Source organism: Procambarus clarkii, chromosome 15 (assembly GCF_040958095.1).
Source record: "Procambarus clarkii isolate CNS0578487 chromosome 15, FALCON_Pclarkii_2.0, whole genome shotgun sequence".
In the NCBI taxonomy this organism is placed as follows: domain Eukaryota; kingdom Metazoa; phylum Arthropoda; class Malacostraca; order Decapoda; family Cambaridae; genus Procambarus; species Procambarus clarkii.
Window position 1 is genome coordinate 15,494,367 of NC_091164.1, and position 23,002 is coordinate 15,517,368.

Sequence of the window (23,002 nt, forward strand, 5' to 3'; positions counted from 1 at the left end):
TTATTAGGCAAATCGGGCCTTGCATAGTAGGCTGAGAAGTGCGTTCTGGCTACTAGGTACGACATATATATATATATATATATATATATATATATATATATATATATATATATATATATATATATATATATATATATATATATTTATATATATATATATATATATATATATATATATATATATATATATATATATATATATATATATATATATATATATATATATATATATATATATGTCGTACCTAGTTGCCAGAACGCACTTCTCAGCCTATTATGCAAGGCCCGATTTGCCTAATAAGCCAAGTTTTCCTGAATTAATATATTTTCTCTAATTTTTTTCTTATGAAATGATAAAGCTACCCATTTCATTATGTTTGAGGTCAATATTTTTTTATTGGAGTTGAAATTAACGTAGATATATGACCGAACCTAACCAACCCTACCTAACCTAACCTAACCTATCTTTATAGGTTAGGTTAGGTTAGGTAGCCTAAAAAGTTAGGTTAGGTTAGGTTAGGTAGGTTAGGTAGTCGAAAAACAATTATTTCATGAAAACTTGGCTTAATAGGCAAATCGGGCCTTGCATAGTAGGCTGAGAAGTGCGTTCTGGCTACTAGGTACGACATATATATATATATATATATATACATATATATATATATATATATATATATATATATATACATATATATATATATATATATATATATATATATATATATATATATGTATATATATATATATATATATATATATATTTTTTTTTTTTTATTTATATATATATATTTTTAATATATATATATATAATTATATATATATATATATATATATATATATATATATATATATATATTGTGACAGTGTTCCCCCCCTTATCTTTCTCCCACGCCTGCAGTAAGAGTCATGTCCACTTTACCCGAGCGTTCTCTAGGTCGCAGGCATCAATTTAATATATGGGACAGAGTGGAGTGTTCTCGGAGGGCCGAGAAATTTGTGAAACAATAATATTTTGGCCTGTGGTTTAGGCCCTTTAGGAAGCCAAGATGGCGCTGGCTCTCCTGTTTCCCCGCCAAAACGGTGTGACGTCAGTGACACCGGATTGGTCACCGACAGCAATGTGGCACCGGGAGCCAATGAGAACTTCCCGTGGCGAAAGTGACGTCACGAAAGGAAGGGGGTCAGGGCAGCGCGCCGCGATGGCGCCATCAGTCAGACACGACACGTCAAGGAGGTTGGACGTGCGACGAAAACAATTGGTCCTGTCAGTTTGACAGTTGTTCCCGCTCCCATGGATTTACGCGTCACCTGAAGTCTGCCAGTACTCTGTGAAGTCTTCCTTAGCTCATGTGTTGAACCAGAGAGGGAATCGACGGTTATTGAGCAACAAGTGCTCCAGGACAGGTACTGTGCAAGGAGAAGTGAAGTCTGTGCAGTGACGTAGTCGACGTCTGAGGCAGTTCACCCATTCGTGACGGCGTAGTGGCTGACCAGAGCCACAGGGTAGCAGAGGAAGAAGAGGACTAGTTGGGAATCCGGACGACTGCCGCCGAGAAGTAGGCAGGCAGCCGTTGCTGGGAGAAGACGACGGCCAGGAGACCGACTCCAACCCTACAAGAAGTCGAGGAGGAGCACGGACCTGCAGGGAAGAAGGCACGGAGACGACGCACTAAACGGTGGGACGGCGAGTGGTTCCTGTAGGACACGACAACGTGTGTGTGGGGGCGTTCCCGACACCAGGACCAGGAGCTACAACTCAACTCTCATCGGAGGATAGGTGGAAGTAGGTGGTTCTAGTATCCCTCCCCATTCCCCTTTAGTTAGCTATATTATTCGGCTATATTATCTAGCCTGAGGATTTTATATGTCGTGAGCAAGTCTCACCCATGTCACAGTAAGGCACCAGTGTGCAGTATAGTACTATCAAGAGTACTTATAATATCCATGTTTATTATTGGTGTGTACAGGCACCCGGAACAAGTGATAAATTTACTGTGTTTTGTATATCTTTCTAGAGACTTTGAAGTGAACATATAGTGATAAATTATATATAATATTATTCCAGTATTTGGAAGTTAGGCTATGTGCCCGGAAACTATTTATTTGCCATTTATTGATGTCTGATTTATTACATTATATATGTCTATGTTCATGCAGTGATTAATCATTTGTGAGTACAGTGAATTATTGTGTTATCGCCCACGAAAGGAAGTACTGAAAACTCCAGTGTTAAATACTCCATAATATATCATTGAATGAAGGGCAGTGTAGAACCATTACAGTGAGTCATTGTCGCATTGATTGTAGAAACGACTGTTTGAGCCCGAATACAGTGTAGCTAAGTAATACGTGCTATTGTTGAAAATATCGAGTGTGCGAGTTTCTAATAATATTGAAGAACTTAAAGAAACAGCGCGCGAAGCCAGGAAAACAAGCAATAAACTTTCGCGCGGAGCCAGGCGCACAGCTGATCGTGACATTTACGAGAGGGGGAGGTGTTGCCACTTAGTGAGTGCATAATATTCGTGGGAACGAGCGACTCCAGCCAGGATCAGCTGATTTATTTATTGATATGACCTTGTGACATCTTTCATGAATTTTAAGTAAAACACAAAATACTTTTGTGTTTATATCATCCCCTCCATTTATCTTGTGGCTATATTATACTTGAAGCATAGAGTGATACAAGTACATACCTGCCTGATCTCCTGATCTATTGAGTGTGACCTTGCCAAGGCTACCACTAATTCAACCAGTCCACTGAGGTGTTACTGGACACCGAAAACACCAGTTGGCGACCTTGTGGTTAATAGTAAAGCCCTATTGTTGGGGCGGGCCACACAACAGTTAAGTGAACAAGAAGTGTGTTCCCACTCCTTCTCAATCAGAGGCCGGTTGGGATTGACTGGGATACTCTCCTGGCGTGCAGTGGCGCCGAGAGGATTAGAGTGAAGACCCGCAGGGCTACGGTGAGTGACCTTGAGTGTAACTGTTGCACACTGTGAGAGTTTTTGAGAATTTGTGGAATAAATTAAAATTGGTATAAGGAATTTTAGCTCGGAAAATTTCTAAGAATTTTCTTTATTCTTTAACCTTTATTCCTGTCGTGATATTCAACTAGGTCGCCTGAGGAAGGACTTGCTTAGCTAACACACCAGTGTAGTAACCAGCTCATTCCTCACTTTGGGACCATGTATGAACAATTGACTAGGCGCGAGCAAACGCCGAGACCCCAATGAAAATTGAAATCCCCCCCACTTAGGCCGCCGACCTTCGCCAATCGCCGAAGCGAATCTAACGAGAAGGTCACAGGCTCTCACAACAATAATTTATTGTTGTGTGGTGCCGTATATTTGATCCAAAGCTCAGAAAATTAGTCTCAATTTTAGTCGAGTGTGAAGAACATTTGCATAACAATAATAATGTGTGGGGGTGTAACGAAAAGACAGTGTTAACCATAACAACTTAGTTTATTCAATAAAGTACTAACTACTACACAAAACAAAAGAAATGTCAATGACGTTACTCGAAATCCTTCCTGTGACACTATCAATGACAGCTAGACACCAGCCCCTCGGACTGCATAATGAACTAACTCGAACATAAGTGTGACCACAGAGGAATCAACAAGCAAGCAAGAACTAACAGATCTATAATCACAATTACAACAAATGACACAGTAGGTTCTGAAATACGTCTCCAGTAACCTCCTAACTGTTCTACGCCTCAGTGCAGTCTACTCCTGCAACAGCGGTTGCAATGCAATCAAATCAGTAGTCATCCAATGACAACAATAACTAATGGGTTCGCTGGCAACTCCAGCACCCTTCCTCAAATTAATCCTTACGTTAACACTACGTCCCACGGACGATCAACAATCAATAACAATTGATTTACGTTAATAACACAATAACATTTACGTTAATTACAAGGTAATATTTACGTTAAATTAACAACTCTTACAACTGTCACTAGTAACGCGGAAATCAAACAACACTCTACCCGTCGAGCATTCAGTGAGAAAATCCCATTAATCCCTGTACTTCCAGACAGCTGATTAATCTCTTTACTAGTTACGTTAATTTACGTTAATCGGTTACTAATCACTCAGCGATGGTAAACTCTGATTTGCAATGTCCAAAGTGCTAAGAGAACGGTAATCACTCGTGATTACCTTTAGAGTAATTAATTACTATCCTCAAGATTAATAATTAAACAATTAAAAATACGCAACCTTTCACACTGGCTCAGCAATTTACATTAAGGTATGAATTCCGTCTGAGCCTTCCATACTCAGACCAATTCAGGCGGCTAATAACAGTAATTAGCCCCACGTTTACGTTATTCTAAAATGACGTTACTCCTCTCACGAGTCAATCAAATGCCGGTACTTCCGGGCAGATAACGACGTTACGTTAATGGAACAATGTAGCCTTCGTGTGAGTCGATCAAACAAGGATCGAGATTAATTACTTTGACTTCCTGAAACACGTCAATTACCCGGCCCACTGACCGTTAATTACGACAGACAATACTCTAATTCTTATCTGGCTGATGGCTAGGCTCCTCGAGACTACCGTAGCTGCTTACAGGAAAGTAAATTAACCCAAACGCATTCTACGTTACTCAAATTGTCAAAGAACAAATTCTCTTAAAGCAATGGGCGTTCCCTTGGTTACGTTATATTAATTGCCTCGCAATCACCAAATACTGGACTTCGATGTCCTACCAGATAACCAGGAGAATATATTTGTATATCCAAGTACTCGTCTACAGCCGAGTTCCCCCACGACAATGACAAATCACACTAACAAATCACAGTGATTTACGTTACAATCCGGTTGCAATGACAATACTGCAGAACCTAGTAAAATAACCTACAGGACATGAACCCTCTAGAACCCTGCCCCACAATGGTTTTACTGAACTGCAATCACATATGGTGATTGCTCAACACTAGCAACAATCACCATCAAATAACAACCCCCTTTGCAATAACACACACGGCAAGTACTCTAATTTCCAAATATTAGGATACTGCACACACTTACTTACTTACTGCTGCAAAGGACCCCTAGAACATAGGTCAATATATTGCAATCACCACACAGTAAATAACACATTAACACTGGGCACCGTGACACTACGATTATATATATATATATATAATTACCGCTGACACATGTAGCCTACAGCTATCAAACGTTATTGGGAACACTAAGGAGAATCTCACACTCCTTAAATCACATGGGTGAGTGATTTATCGGTCACGCATGCCGATAAACACTCGAGAGTTACGTTACTCGACAGAGCGGGGGCGGTCTCTCTAGACGGCCTCGTCACTCACCAAACCTCACCAAAATTACGTTAATTAATACTGCAACCACAATATATATATTTATATAAATCACACTTGTCACGGCCCTGGGAACACTACAAGAAATTTAAGCCACACTGTGGCACACTCCACAATAATCATTGCCAGGAATCACTGGCGTTACACATACCTGAGCGCTCAGTGTTGGAATTCCACACCTGCAAGACCACACATGGAAATGATATCACTCCGTCCCACGGACGATCAAAAATGATTACCACAATGAAATAAAAGAATTTATTACATGGACATCCTCTCCGTCCTTGGCTAATCTATGTATATTCTGTGTTCCCGTGTGTACCCACACACACACACACACTGTACGTCTGTGTACACCAGACCTTAAGTCCCTCTGGACTGACAAGATGACAACACAGGTGATTAATCTCCTCGCTCACAATTCACTCCACCTGAATAGGTGCTGCGTGACAATGTGACGGAACACTTGACCTCGAATTCAAGCTTTAGAGACTACTAATCACCGAAATACACACATAGGTACTTACTCATTCACACTGCCGGCTTTACACACCATTCCCATACATCAGGCACCCCGCTATAGGTGGCTGGCTCGCTCCGGGTGGCTGGCTCGCTCCGGGTGGCTGGCTCGCTCCGGGTGGCTGGCTCGCTCCGGGTGGCTGGCTCGCTCCGGGTGGCGTAGGCGGCGGTAGTTCGTGACCGTAGTACAAACACGGGAAATTGCCTTAACCCTGACACGAATTTCCCCGTTCCCATCGACTGCTACAGAGCACTAGCAAGTCTAATCATCACTGGTATGGGATCTACGAGTCTGTTGCTGCTCGTATGCACATTCCCCCACGATCCCAGATCACTGTACCTCTATCCCCTGCATACAATAATGTCTTAAACCCCTCCAAACCGACGACTTCGGCCGGATTCTGTGACGACCGATGTCGTAGGTGAAGCAGGAAGCATCAGCAGTTGTAGTCCAGCCACCACGACGCCCTATACATCAATTTGGCCGAATTGAGTACAGGAACGTCTTGACAAGGTGACGGCTGAGTTCAGAATGATGCTACACAACGGCTATTCCCGCGTCCTTCTCGAAATAACCAATGAGAGGAAGGCATACAGCGGCCTACCCCTCTCATCCAATCAGCGACGGTGTAGGATAGCCCCTAGGGCAGCTCCAAGATGGCCGACCAACATGGCGGCTCAAGATGTTTACTAAGATGGCGGCTGTCTCCATGACAACCACTCAAGTGGCCAGCGAGCGTGGGACCCCACATGTTTCACCCCACGCCTGCGGCCTAGGCGTTCGCGCGCAAAGTTGTCTGGCTCCATGCCATACAATGAGATGATGCTATCAGCTCTAGCACTGTCCACAGACATGCCACCCCGGCCAGGGTAACATTTATGGACTGCTGATGACTGGGGCTCTCACATGATTCGGTTGCTGGTACAAAACTTAAGTCCGCCCACTTAACAAGTGTACTGGCTCCCACAGGCATAAGAGCACTATTGTAAGTGAGCTGGTGAACCACCTCCTCACATAACTCCCCACCAAAAAGATAAAATTTCCCGGAGGAAAATTTCATCTAAAAATCACCAGCCACTTACACTTGGCTCTTAATTAAGTGCACGGCGGCTGGGAGGTGGTGGTGATTCATCCGTTTTCTGTTGACGTCGGTGGCTGGCGGGACAAGATGTGACGTCACTGGCTCGTCCAGGGTGGTACTTCCTGACCATAGTGCGGTCGTGCTCAGGTTCTGGGTCCAGGTTAAGCCGGCTCAACGCCTCGCAGCTTCCCTTCCTCAGTCCCTTCACACTCTCGCCCCACAGGTCTGTGTCATACTGGACACAATAGGTAGCACACTGGGATGGACTTACCAATGAAGTACAGACTCAACACCTTCCCTACCCTACCGACACAATCCCGACAGTTAGCAGACTGTCTTGACTTCCCGGTGACAGGGTCTTTCTTCCTGTCTGTCTGTCACTCTCAGACCGGGTTGCTCTACCGACTGAGTTGACTGGGCTGAGGCCTCTTCAGCAGCTGTCAAACCTCGCCCCTCACTGAGCACTTGGTCACTGACCTGCTCGTTCTTCAATCTCTCCGCGACCGTTCGTTTGTCTGAACGATCTTCCAACAGCCTGAAAGATTGGTCCAGAATATCCACTTCACTTGTGGGAACCACAGCTACCTTAGCCTCACCACTGGTAACATCAAGCAGACGTTTACTCTCCTGTGTGGTGTTAACCCTCGCGGGTCTGACTGGCTGACAGGTTGTGGCGGGATCACCTGATCCGGGCCACACCCGTCTCACTGGGCTCACCCCCGTTTTCTGTGAAATGAAAGAAGGAAAAATTGCTCTTTTTTCCTTTTACCTCATGCACCTGATCTTTCGCCTGATAAGAGGCGACCTTGACTTCCTCAGCTGGCGGCCGTGTGACATCGCTGTCAGCTGGTGAGACCCATCTGAGTCCCTCTGAGTCAGTTCTCGTTTTCTGTGCAATAGGGAGAGGAGGATGGCTCCGGTTTCCTTTCACCTGCTGCCTCTCTTCTTCTGTCTGGGCGGCGGTGATCTCTGCTCGACCGGTCGGCTGACGCTTGGTGTCAACGCCAGCGGGTTTAACCTTCCTCTCACCTGTTCCTGTTTCCTCTGGGTCATTTCCACAGGACAGACCCACCTGGTTCCCTATACCAGGAGTATTACCTATCAAAAGTCCATACACTGCCTTTCTACTTAGCGCAGCTTTGATCTTACCTTTGATATATGGGGTGTCTACCAACACGGACACTTCTTCCATGTCCTTACCAGTGCCATCTGGGTACTGGACACGGAGGGTTCGACCTGTTCTACTCTCAGGCTCAACCAAACTGTTCCTGACCATGTTAACTGTAGCACCCCGGTCTCGAAAGACACTCGTCCATTGCCCATTAACTCTTCCTCTAGTTAACTCGAGTGTGTCTCTTAGGGCATCACCTCCCACGGTACTCATGCCTGTAACGTGCACCTTGGTCACCTTCTTAGTCTTAAGCCTAGTGCTGCTCGGGCACTTAGCTGCTCGGTGACCTGCCATGTTGCATGTGAAGCACCTGGGTCCCTTAACCTTGGGTTTCTGTTGGTGTCCCTTAGACTTACTTTCTTTAGGTTTGGCTCCCTTACTTGGAGCTTGAGTAAACCTTTCAACCTTTGTCACACATCGATCTAGGTATGCATCCCTAGGATCGATCTTCTCCTCTCTTGGCAATAGAGGAGGTACCTCTACTTCCAGCGCCTGTACCTCTGAGCTTGGCGCGGCAGGAGGGCCTTGACTCCCCGTCCTTGCCTCGGATTGCACTCTTGCAACTTCCAATCTAGTCAATCTCTCGTGGTGGGCATTCCACATGTAAGCCACAAATTTGGCCTTATCCTCTTTTTGCAGTTTCATAGCATCAGCTTGAGCTGCTAGGTACTGTAAAGTAATTTCCTCCTGGGGTTGTTCAGTCCCCCTCCTGAGAGGTTGTTCTGGTATCTGATTGACTACTTCCAATGAAACGTTTCTGTGGCCCAAGGAATCAGTCCTTAGCCTAGGCTGGGGTCGCGACTCCCCTTCCTTCTCCTGGGGTGGACTCAATCCCACACCCCCTGACATACCGACTATACCACGGTCGGCTAGGGGAACTCCCTTGTCCCCTAGATCACTTCTGTTTGCTCTTTCTAGACATAGACGCCGTACATAGGCATTATGATCCTCAACATACCGCCTACATTCCTCATCTGTACGACTGTTTCTATCCTTTGGCAGCACGCCATACTTAGTCACATACAGGTATACGTACTTCTTTCTATAATCCTCATCCATTCTGTGTGTGTGGTGTGTGTGTACCTAATCCTGCTAACCGACAACATACACACCCACAGCAATATTGTTCTGCAATGTTCTGCACACCTTTCTTCACAGGTTTCTCAACTTGATGAATCTTACTTTTCTGATTATGAATCAAAAGTCTACGGCCCCACGTTGGGCGCCACGCTGTGAGAGTTTTTGAGAATTTGTGGAATAAATTAAAATTGGTATAAGGAATTTTAGCTCGGAAAATTTCTAAGAATTTTCTTTATTCTTTAACCTTTATTCCTGTCGTGATATTCAACTAGGTCGCCTGAGGAAGGACTTGCTTAGCTAACACACCAGTGTAGTAACCAGCTCATTCCTCACTTTGGGACCATGTATGAACAATTGACTAGGCGCGAGCAAACGCCGAGACCCCAATGAAAATTGAAATCCCCCCCACTTAGGCCGCCGACCTTCGCCAATCGCCGAAGCGAATCTAACGAGTAGGTCACGGGCTCTCACAACAATAATTTATTGTTGTGTGGTGCAGTATATTTGATCCAAAGCTCAGAAAATTAGTCTCAATTTTAGTCGAGTGTGAAGAACATTTGCATAACAATAATAATGTGTGGGGGTGTAACGAAAAGACAGTGTTAACCATAACAACTTAGTTTATTCAATAAAGTACTAACTACTACACAAAACAAAAGAAATGTCAATGACGTTACTCGAAATCCTTCCTGTGACACTATCAATGACAGCTAGACACCAGCCCCTCGGACTGCATAATGAACTAACTCGAACATAAGTGTGACCACAGAGGAATCAACAAGCAAGCAAGAACTAACAGATCTATAATCACAATTACAACAAATGACACAGTAGGTTCTGAAATACGTCTCCAGTAACCTCCTAACTGTTCTACGCCTCAGTGCAGTCTACTCCTGCAACAGCGGTTGCAATGCAATCAAATCAGTAGTCATCCAATGACAACAATAACTAATGGGTTCGCTGGCAACTCCAGCACCCTTCCTCAAATTAATCCTTACGTTAACACTACGTCCCACGGACGATCAACAATCAATAACAATTGATTTACGTTAATAACACAATAACATTTACGTTAATTACAAGGTAATATTTACGTTAAATTAACAACTCTTACAACTGTCACTAGTAACGCGGAAATCAAACAACACTCTACCCGTCGAGCATTCAGTGAGAAAATCCCATTAATCCCTGTACTTCCAGACAGCTGATTAATCTCTTTACTAGTTACGTTAATTTACGTTAATCGGTTACTAATCACTCAGCGATGGTAAACTCTGATTTGCAATGTCCAAAGTGCTAAGAGAACGGTAATCACTCGTGATTACCTTTAGAGTAATTAATTACTATCCTCAAGATCAATAATTAAACAATTAAAAATACGCAACCTTTCACACTGGCTCAGCAATTTACATTAAGGTATGAATTCCGTCTGAGCCTTCCATACTCAGACCAATTCAGGCGGCTAATAACAGTAATTAGCCCCACGTTTACGTTATTCTAAAATGACGTTACTCCTCTCACGAGTCAATCAAATGCCGGTACTTCCGGGCAGATAACGACGTTACGTTAATGGAACAATGTAGCCTTCGTGTGAGTCGATCAAACAAGGATCGAGATTAATTACTTTGACTTCCTGAAACACGTCAATTACCCGGCCCACTGACCGTTAATTACGACAGACAATACTCTAATTCTTATCTGGCTGATGGCTAGGCTCCTCGAGACTACCGTAGCTGCTTACAGGAAAGTAAATTAACCCAAACGCATTCTACGTTACTCAAATTGTCAAAGAACAAATTCTCTTAAAGCAATGGGCGTTCCCTTGGTTACGTTATATTAATTGCCTCGCAATCACCTCACTGAATACTGGACTTCGATGTCCTACCAGATAACCAGGAGAATATATTTGTATATCCAAGTACTCGTCTACAGCCGAGTTCCCCCACGACAATGACAAATCACACTAACAAATCACAGTGATTGACGTTACAATCCGGTTGCAATGACAATACTGCAGAACCTAGTAAAATAACCTACAGGACATGAACCCTCTAGAACCCTGCCCCACAATGGTTTTACTGAACTGCAATCACATATGGTGATTGCTCAACACTAGCAACAATCACCATCAAATAACAACCCCCTTTGCAATAACACACACGGCAAGTACTCTAATTTCCAAATATTAGGATACTGCACACACTTACTTACTTACTGCTGCAAAGGACCCCTAGAACATAGGTCAATATATTGCAATCACCACACAGTAAATAACACATTAACACTGGGCACCGTGACACTACGATTATATATATATATATATATATATATATATATATATATATATATATATATATATATATATATATATATAATTACCGCTGACACATGTAGCCTACAGCTATCAAACGTTATTGGGAACACTAAGGAGAATCTCACACTCCTTAAATCACATGGGTGAGTGATTTATCGGTCACGCATGCCGATAAACACTCGAGAGTTACGTTACTCGACAGAGCGGGGGCGGTCTCTCTAGACGGCCTCGTCACTCACCAAACCTCACCAAAATTACGTTAATTAATACTGCAACCACAATATTTATATTTATATAAATCACACTTGTCACGGCCCTGGGAACACTACAAGAAATTTAAGCCACACTGTGGCACACTCCACAATAATCATTGCCAGGAATCACTGGCGTTACACATACCTGAGCGCTCAGTGTTGGAATTCCACACCTGCAAGACCACACATGGAAATTATATCACTCCGTCCCACGGACGATCAAAAATGATTACCACAATGAAATAAAAGAATTTATTACATGGACATCCTCTCCGTCCTTGGCTAATCTATGTATATTCTGTGTTCCCGTGTGTACCCACACACACACACACACTGTACGTCTGTGTACACCAGACCTTAAGTCCCTCTGGACTGACAAGATGACAACACAGGTGATTAATCTCCTCGCTCACAATTCACTCCACCTGAACAGGTGCTGCGTGACAATGTGACGGAACACTTGACCTCGAATTCAAGCTTTAGAGACTACTAATCACCGAAATACACACATAGGTACTTACTCATTCACACTGCCGGCTTTACACACCATTCCCATACATCAGGCACCCCGCAATAGGTGGCTGGCTCGCTCCGGGTGGCTGGCTCGCTCCGGGTGGCTGGCTCGCTCCGGGTGGCGTAGGCGGCGGTAGTTCGTGACCGTAGTACAAACACGGGAAATTGCCTTAACCCTGACACGAATTTCCCCGTTCCCATCGACTGCTACAGAGCACTAGCAAGTCTAATCATCACTGGTATGGGATCTACGAGTCTGTTGCTGCTCGTATGCACATTCCCCCACGATCCCAGATCACTGTACCTCTATCCCCTGCATACAATAATGTCTTAAACCCCTCCAAACCGACGACTTCGGCCGGATTCTGTGACGACCGATGTCGTAGGTGAAGCAGGAAGCATCAGCAGTTGTAGTCCAGCCACCACGACGCCCTATACATCAATTTGGCCGAATTGAGTACAGGAACGTCTTGACAAGGTGACGGCTGAGTTCAGAATGATGCTACACAACGGCTATTCCCGCGTCCTTCTCGAAATAACCAATGAGAGGAAGGCATACAGCGGCCTACCCCTCTCATCCAATCAGCGACGGTGTAGGATAGCCCCTAGGGCAGCTCCAAGATGGCCGACCAACATGGCGGCTCAAGATGTTTACTAAGATGGCGGCTGTCTCCATGACAACCACTCAAGTGGCCAGCGAGCGTGGGACCCCACATGTTTCACCCCACGCCTGCGGCCTAGGCGTTCGCGCGCAAAGTTGTCTGGCTCCATGCCATACAATGAGATGATGCTATCAGCTCTAGCACTGTCCACAGACATGCCACCCCGGCCAGGGTAACATTTATGGACTGCTGATGACTGGGGCTCTCACATGATTCGGTTGCTGGTACAAAACTTAAGTCCGCCCACTTAACAAGTGTACTGGCTCCCACAGGCATAAGAGCACTATTGTAAGTGAGCTGGTGAACCACCTCCTCACATAACTCCCCACCAAAAAGATAAAATTTCCCGGAGGAAAATTTCATCTAAAAATCACCAGCCACTTACACTTGGCTCTTAATTAAGTGCACGGCGGCTGGGAGGTGGTGGTGATTCATCCGTTTTCTGTTGACGTCGGTGGCTGGCGGGACAAGATGTGACGTCACTGGCTCGTCCAGGGTGGTACTTCCTGACCATAGTGCGGTCGTGCTCAGGTTCTGGGTCCAGGTTAAGCCGGCTCAACGCCTCGCAGCTTCCCTTCCTCAGTCCCTTCACACTCTCGCCCCACAGGTCTGTGTCATACTGGACACAATAGGTAGCACACTGGGATGGACTTACCAATGAAGTACAGACTCAACACCTTCCCTACCCTACCGACACAATCCCGACAGTTAGCAGACTGTCTTGACTTCCCGGTGACAGGGTCTTTCTTCCTGTCTGTCTGTCACTCTCAGACCGGGTTGCTCTACCGACTGAGTTGACTGGGCTGAGGCCTCTTCAGCAGCTGTCAAACCTCGCCCCTCACTGAGCACTTGGTCACTGACCTGCTCGTTCTTCAATCTCTCCGCGACCGTTCGTTTGTCTGAACGATCTTCCAACAGCCTGAAAGATTGGTCCAGAATATCCACTTCACTTGTGGGAACCACAGCTACCTTAGCCTCACCACTGGTAACATCAAGCAGACGTTTACTCTCCTGTGTGGTGTTAACCCTCGCGGGTCTGACTGGCTGACAGGTTGTGGCGGGATCACCTGATCCGGGCCACACCCGTCTCACTGGGCTCACCCCCGTTTTCTGTGAAATGAAAGAAGGAAAAATTGCTCTTTTTTCCTTTTACCTCATGCACCTGATCTTTCGCCTGATAAGAGGCGACCTTGACTTCCTCAGCTGGCGGCCGTGTGACATCGCTGTCAGCTGGTGAGACCCATCTGAGTCCCTCTGAGTCAGTTCTCGTTTTCTGTGCAATAGGGAGAGGAGGATGGCTCCGGTTTCCTTTCACCTGCTGCCTCTCTTCTTCTGTCTGGGCGGCGGTGATCTCTGCTCGACCGGTCGGCTGACGCTTGGTGTCAACGCCAGCGGGTTTAACCTTCCTCTCACCTGTTCCTGTTTCCTCTGGGTCATTTCCACAGGACAGACCCACCTGGTTCCCTATACCAGGAGTATTACCTATCAAAAGTCCATACACTGCCTTTCTACTTAGCGCAGCTTTGATCTTACCTTTGATATATGGGGTGTCTACCAACACGGACACTTCTTCCATGTCCTTACCAGTGCCATCTGGGTACTGGACACGGAGGGTTCGACCTGTTCTACTCTCAGGCTCAACCAAACTGTTCCTGACCATGTTAACTGTAGCACCCCGGTCTCGAAAGACACTCGTCCATTGCCCATTAACTCTTCCTCTAGTTAACTCGAGTGTGTCTCTTAGGGCATCACCTCCCACGGTACTCATGCCTGTAACGTGCACCTTGGTCACCTTCTTAGTCTTAAGCCTAGTGCTGCTCGGGCACTTAGCTGCTCGGTGACCTGCCATGTTGCATGTGAAGCACCTGGGTCCCTTAACCTTGGGTTTCTGTTGGTGTCCCTTAGACTTACTTTCTTTAGGTTTGGCTCCCTTACTTGGAGCTTGAGTAAACCTTTCAACCTTTGTCACACATCGATCTAGGTATGCATCCCTAGGATCGATCTTCTCCTCTCTTGGCAATAGAGGAGGTACCTCTACTTCCAGCGCCTGTACCTCTGAGCTTGGCGCGGCAGGAGGGCCTTGACTCCCCGTCCTTGCCTCGGATTGCACTCTTGCAACTTCCAATCTAGTCAATCTCTCGTGGTGGGCATTCCACATGTAAGCCACAAATTTGGCCTTATCCTCTTTTTGCAGTTTCATAGCATCAGCTTGAGCTGCTAGGTACTGTAAAGTAATTTCCTCCTGGGGTTGTTCAGTCCCCCTCCTGAGAGGTTGTTCTGGTATCTGATTGACTACTTCCAATGAAACGTTTCTGTGGCCCAAGGAATCAGTCCTTAGCCTAGGCTGGGGTCGCGACTCCCCTTCCTTCTCCTGGGGTGGACTCAATCCCACACCCCCTGACATACCGACTATACCACGGTCGGCTAGGGGAACTCCCTTGTCCCCTAGATCACTTCTGTTTGCTCTTTCTAGACATAGACGCCGTACATAGGCATTATGATCCTCAACATACCGCCTACATTCCTCATCTGTACGACTGTTTCTATCCTTTGGCAGCACGCCATACTTAGTCACATACAGGTATACGTACTTCTTTCTATAATCCTCATCCATTCTGTGTGTGTGGTGTGTGTGTACCTAATCCTGCTAACCGACAACATACACACCCACAGCAATATTGTTCTGCAATGTTCTGCACACCTTTCTTCACAGGTTTCTCAACTTGATGAATCTTACTTTTCTGATTATGAATCAAAAGTCTACGGCCCCACGTTGGGCGCCACGCTGTGAGAGTTTTTGAGAATTTGTGGAATAAATTAAAATTGGTATAAGGAATTTTAGCTCGGAAAATTTCTAAGAATTTTCTTTATTCTTTAACCTTTATTCCTGTCGTGATATTCAACTAGGTCGCCTGAGGAAGGACTTGCTTAGCTAACACACCAGTGTAGTAACCAGCTCATTCCTCACTTTGGGACCATGTATGAACAATTGACTAGGCGCGAGCAAACGCCGAGACCCCAATGAAAATTGAAATCCCCCCCACTTAGGCCGCCGACCTTCGCCAATCGCCGAAGCGAATCTAACGAGTAGGTCACGGGCTCTCACAACAATAATTTATTGTTGTGTGGTGCCGTATATTTGATCCAAAGCTCAGAAAATTAGTCTCAATTTTAGTCGAGTGTGAAGAACATTTGCATAACAATAATAATGTGTGGGGGTGTAACGAAAAGACAGTGTTAACCATAACAACTTAGTTTATTCAATAAAGTACTAACTACTACACAAAACAAAAGAAATGTCAATGACGTTACTCGAAATCCTTCCTGTGACACTATCAATGACAGCTAGACACCAGCCCCTCGGACTGCATAATGAACTAACTCGAACATAAGTGTGACCACAGAGGAATCAACAAGCAAGCAAGAACTAACAGATCTATAATCACAATTACAACAAATGACACAGTAGGTTCTGAAATACGTCTCCAGTAACCTCCTAACTGTTCTACGCCTCAGTGCAGTCTACTCCTGCAACAGCGGTTGCAATGCAATCAAATCAGTAGTCATCCAATGACAACAATAACTAATGGGTTCGCTGGCAACTCCAGCACCCTTCCTCAAATTAATCCTTACGTTAACACTACGTCCCACGGACGATCAACAATCAATAACAATTGATTTACGTTAATAACACAATAACATTTACGTTAATTACAAGGTAATATTTACGTTAAATTAACAACTCTTACAACTGTCACTAGTAACGCGGAAATCAAACAACACTCTACCCGTCGAGCATTCAGTGAGAAAATCCCATTAATCCCTGTACTTCCAGACAGCTGATTAATCTCTTTACTAGTTACGTTAATTTACGTTAATCGGTTACTAATCACTCAGCGATGGTAAACTCTGATTTGCAATGTCCAAAGTGCTAAGAGAACGGTAATCACTCGTGATTACCTTTAGAGTAATTAATTACTATCCTCAAGATCAATAATTAAACAATTAAAAATACGCAACCTTTCACACTGGCTCAGCAATTTACATTAAGGTATGAATTCCGTCTGAGCCTTCCATACTCAGACCAATTCAGGCGGCTAATAACAGTAATTAGCCCCACGTTTACGTTATTCTAAAATGACGTTACTCCTCTCACGAGTCAATCAAATGCCGGTACTTCCGGGCAGATAACGACGTTACGTTAATGGAACAATGTAGCCTTCGTGTGAGTCGATCAAACAAGGATCGAGATTAATTACTTTGACTTCCTGAAACACGTCAATTACCCGGCCCACTGACCGTTAATTACGACAGACAATACTCTAATTCTTATCTGGCTGATGGCTAGGCTCCCCGAGACTACCGTAGCTGCTTACAGGAAAGTAAATTAACCCAAACGCATTCTACGTTACTCAAATTGTCAAAGAACAAATTCTCTTAAAGCAATGGGCGTTCCCTTGGTTACGTTATATTAATTGCCTCGCAATCACCTCACTGAATACTGGACTTCGATGTCCTACCAGATAACCAGGAGAATATATTTGTATATCCAAGTACTCGTCTACAGCCGAGTTCCCCCACGACAATGACAAATCACACTAACAAATCACAGTGATTTACGTTACAATCCGGTTGCAATGACAATACTGCAGAACCTAGTAAAATAACCTACAGGACATGAACCCTCTAGAACCCTGCCCCACAATGGTTTTACTGAACTGCAATCACATATGGTGATTGCTCAACACTAGCAACAATCACCATCAAATAACAACCCCCTTTGCAATAACACACACGGCAAGTACTCTAATTTCCAAATATTAGGATACTGCACACACTTACTTACTTACTGCTGCAAAGGACCCCTAGAACATAGGTCAATATATTGCAATCACCACACAGTAAATAACACATTAACACTGGGCACCGTGACACTACGATTATATATATATATATATATATATATATATATATATATATATATATATATATATATATATATATATATATATATATATATATATATATATATATATATATATAATTACCGCTGACACATGTAGCCTACAGCTATCAAACGTTATTGGGAACACTAAGGAGAATCTCACACTCCTTAAATCACATGGGTGAGTGATTTATCGGTCACGTATGCCGATAAACACTCGAGAGTTACGTTACTCGACAGAGCGGGGGCGGTCTCTCTAGACGGCCTCGTCACTCACCAAACCTCACCAAAATTACGTTAATTAATACTGCAACCACAATATATATATTTATATAAATCACACTTGTCACGGCCCTGGGAACACTACAAGAAATTTAAGCCACACTGTGGCACACTCCACAATAATCATTGCCAGGAATCACTGGCGTTACACATACCTGAGCGCTCAGTGTTGGAATTCCACACCTGCAAGACCACACATGGAAATGATATCACTCCGTCCCACGGACGATCAAAAATGATTACCACAATGAAATAAAAGAATTTATTACATGGACATCCTCTCCGTCCTTGGCTAATCTATGTATATTCTGTGTTCCCGTGTGTACCCACACACACACACTGTACGTCTGTGTACACCAGACCTTAAGTCCCTCTGGACTGACAAGATGACAACACAGGTGATTAATCTCCTCGCCCACAATTCACTCCACCTGAACAAGTGCTGCGTGACAATGTGACGGAACACTTGACCTCGAATTCAAGCTTTAGAGACTACTAATCACCGAAATACACACATAGGTACTTACTCATTCACACTGCCGGCTTTACACACCATTCCCATACATCAGGCACCCCGCTATAGGTGGCTGGCTCGCTCCGGGTGGCGTAGGCGGCGGTAGTTCGTGACCGTAGTACAAACACGGGAAATTGCCTTAACCCTGACACGAATTTCCCCGTTCCCATCGACTGCTACAGAGCACTAGCAAGTCTAATCATCACTGGTATGGGATCTACGAGTCTGTTGCTGCTCGTATGCACATTCCCCCACGATCCCAGATCACTGTACCTCTATCCCCTGCATACAATAATGTCTTAAACCCCTCCAAACCGACGACTTCGGCCGGATTCTGTGACGACCGATGTCGTAGGTGAAGCAGGAAGCATCAGCAGTTGTAGTCCAGCCACCACGACGCCCTATACATCAATTTGGCCGAATTGAGTACAGGAACGTCTTGACAAGGTGGCGGCTGAGTTCAGAATGATGCTACACAACGGCTATTCCCGCGTCCTTCTCGAAATAACCAATGAGAGGAAGGCATACAGCGGCCTACCCCTCTCATCCAATCAGCGACGGTGTAGGATAGCCCCTAGGGCAGCTCCAAGATGGCCGACCAACATGGCGGCTCAAGATGTTTACTAAGATGGCGGCTGTCTCCATGACAACCACTCAAGTGGCCAGCGAGCGTGGGACCCCACATGTTTCACCCCACGCCTGCGGCCTAGGCGTTCGCGCGCAAAGTTGTCTGGCTCCATGCCATACAATGAGATGATGCTATCAGCTCTAGCACTGTCCACAGACATGCCACCCCGGCCAGGGTAACATTTATGGACTGCTGATGACTGGGGCTCTCACATGAGCCCAAACACTAGATGTTTCGGTTGCTGGTACAAAACTTAAGTCCGCCCACTTAACAAGTGTACTGGCTCCCACAGGCATAAGAGCACTATTGTAAGTGAGCTGGTGAACCACCTCCTCACACACACCCAGAGTAAGAGTAGAGTAAACCCCAACATTGGCGACCTTGCCAGGATAAGTGCTGATTACGGTTGCTCACCGGAGGTAAACCCCAACAATATATATATTGTCACGTGGAGGTGGGCCGGGGCTATGCTAGCACTCAGCTGCTAGGGACTCAAAAGGCCATGTACTCAGCCCCTTCGACTCCCGGGATTCACCGGAGTCTCCATGGTCACACAGGAGAGGACCAACAATGCCCACCTCCGCAGGTCTTTGCTTCCACCACAAAAGGGGTGCCACTGATTCACCCTGGAAGCCCTTCAGTCAAACACGGGGGAACTATTGTTAACAGTTCCGGCCTAGACCCGTGGAGGAGTGAAGGAAGACTCAGGCTTACCTTATAACCATAACCTCCCTGAGTCTTGCCTGCCAGACAAAAAGGTTGCAGGAACTCCTTTCTCGCCTGTCTTCTCTATCTTCTTAACAAGGTCACCAGCTGGGTTATTATATCTGCACCCCAGCATTGCAGTTCAGTGGGTGTATTATATATTGTTTGTAGCCAGAAGATTGCTACCCCCATAGATCTGCTACTAGACTGTTGGCCCAGGGTACTCTCCCAGGAAGGTCTGTGTGGCTTTGCCTCTCTATAGCCACTATGGTAATAGTTGCCACCACTCAGGCACTGATACTGATCGGATGGCTAAGGGTACACTTTTATGTAAGTCTGTGCTGTCTTTACCACTCTCCAGGCAATAAGAACTTCTATAGAGAACGTTGTATTCCCTAGGTGGTACTATGATAACCTTCATGTATGCTCATAGAGAAATGTTATAAATGGAGGCACACTTAAACACAATGATAAAAGTGTGAATTTACTGATGCAAATTACATGAACACACATACAATCACAAGTAATACATGAATATGAAAATAAGGATAATAAGTCTGGAGATCGTCAGCCTCTTCTTCCACGACCTCAACACTCCTTCAACTGGGCAGAAAGACAGGAGTCCCACACTCTCTCACAGGAGGGCCTCTTCACCACGTCGGCACCTCTTCTTCACTGTCCTGCCATCCATACACACTGTCCCCTCTGACAGTCCTGAACACAAGCTGCCTTGCAGCCTATCCTACTACTAAAGTATTAAAGTCCTGTTGCCACATACATAAGTAAATATTGTGGCCTAACTAGCCTACTCACACAAGGGGTAATGGGAGGGAAAATGATCTACCTTACATTCCTGGCTCACGACGCCTGTCCCTCGATGGTGTAAGGTTCCCACGCTTCCTGTGTCGATCTTCGACGATCCAGGAACGTTCCACAGGTCCTCAGGTGTCGTGGAGCCTTCGCGTCGTCGCCGTTCCAATCCCTGAGATTCAGCTACCCCAATCCTGGTTCATCGATAGGCGCTGAGCTAACCACTATTTTCCCACACTCGCCCCTTCCACAAGGCGTTGCTCCTTGTCCTAGGCACGGTGTCGTCCTTCCAAAACCCTCAGTGGATGTGACCCAGTCACAGCTAGGCTTGCCCGCCACACCTTTCCAGGCCCCCAACGTCCAGCGTCGTCGCCGAATATTTTCCAAGTTTGGCACTCTTTCGCTCAATAAACTTAGTTCCTTTTCGCTTCCCAGAGGCGCATGGTCTCCAATACGTGAGATGGGCTGCGATAGCCTGCACTAATCCACCGAGAAAGGCTTGTAGAGCCTCAAATCCTTGAGAGCAGATCGAGACGCGTCCTCTCGCTTCCGAGGTTAGGTCAACTCTGACGTTGGCGCCGCCCGGGGCACTCGGTGACGACATGGCGGGCCCTGATTGGTCGCCCGGTACCTAAGTCGGCCAATCCGCGATCGGCTAGTGTCCCTTCCAAAAAGTCATATCTGCATTAGGGGATACTCTTTCATTTTATATCAGGGCGCCAATTTCCCCTTATTTACAACTTATAATGTAACTTCCTTCCCTTAACTGGCAGCCGGTCTGGTCGCCACATATATCAATAGACTCCCTGAACCTCAGAGAATCAGTAGGGAGAGCTGATATGACTCTTTAAGCCGGCAAACGAAAGAAATAGGAGAGGGCACCGTAACAATATATATATATATATATATATATATATATATATATATATATATATATATATATATATATATATATGTCGTACTTAGTAGCCAGAACGCACTTCTCAGCCTACTATGCAAGGCCCGATTTGCCTAATAAGCCAAGTTTTCATAAATTAATGTTTTTTCGACTACCTAATCTACCTAACCTAACCTAACCTAACTTTTTCGGCTACCTAACCTAACCTAACCTATAAAGATAGGTTAGGTAGGGTTGGTTAGGTTTGGTCATATATCTACGTTAATTTTAACTCCAATAAAAAAAATTGACCTCATACATAATGAAATGGGTAGCTTTATCATTTCATAAGAAAAAAATTAGAGAAAATATATTAATTCAGTAAAACTTGGCTTATTAGACAAATCGGGCCTTCCATAGTAGGCCAAGAACTGCGTTCTGGCTACTAGGTACAACTTATATATATAAATATATATATATATAAATATATATATGTCGTACCTAGTAGCCAGAACTCACTTCTCAGCCTACTATTCAAGGCCCGATTTGCCTAATAAGCCAAGTTTTCCTGAATTAATATATTTACTATATTTTTTTTCTTATGAAATGATAAAGCAACCCTTTTCTCTATGTATGAGGTCAATTTTATGTTATTGGAGTTAAAATTAACGTAGATATATGACCGAACCTAACCAACCCTACCTAACCTAACCTAACCTATATTTATAGGTAAGGTTAGGTTAGGTAGCCAAAAAAAGCTAGGTTAGGTTAGGTTAGGTAGGTTAGGTAGACGAAAAAACATTAATTCATGAAAACTTGGCTTATTAGGCAAATCGGTCCTTGAATAGTAGGCTGAGAAGTGCGTTCTGGCTATTAGGTACGACATATATATATATATATATATATATATATATATATATATATATATATATATATATGTCGTACCTAGTAGCCAGAACGCACTTCTCAGCCTACTATGCAAGGCCCGATTTGCCTAATAAGCCAAGTTTTCATGAATTAATTGTTTTTCGACTACCTAACCTACCTAACCTAACCTAACCTAACTTTTTCGGCTACCTAACCAAACCTAACCTATAAAGATAGGTTAGGTTAGGTTAGGTAGGGTTGGTTAGGTTCGGTTATATATCTATGTTAATTTTAACTCTAATAAAAAAAAATTGACCTCATACATAATGAAATGGGTAGCTTTATCATTTCATAAGAAAAAAATTAGAAAAAATATATTAATTCAGGAAAACTTGGCTTATTAGGCAAATCGGGCCTTGAATAG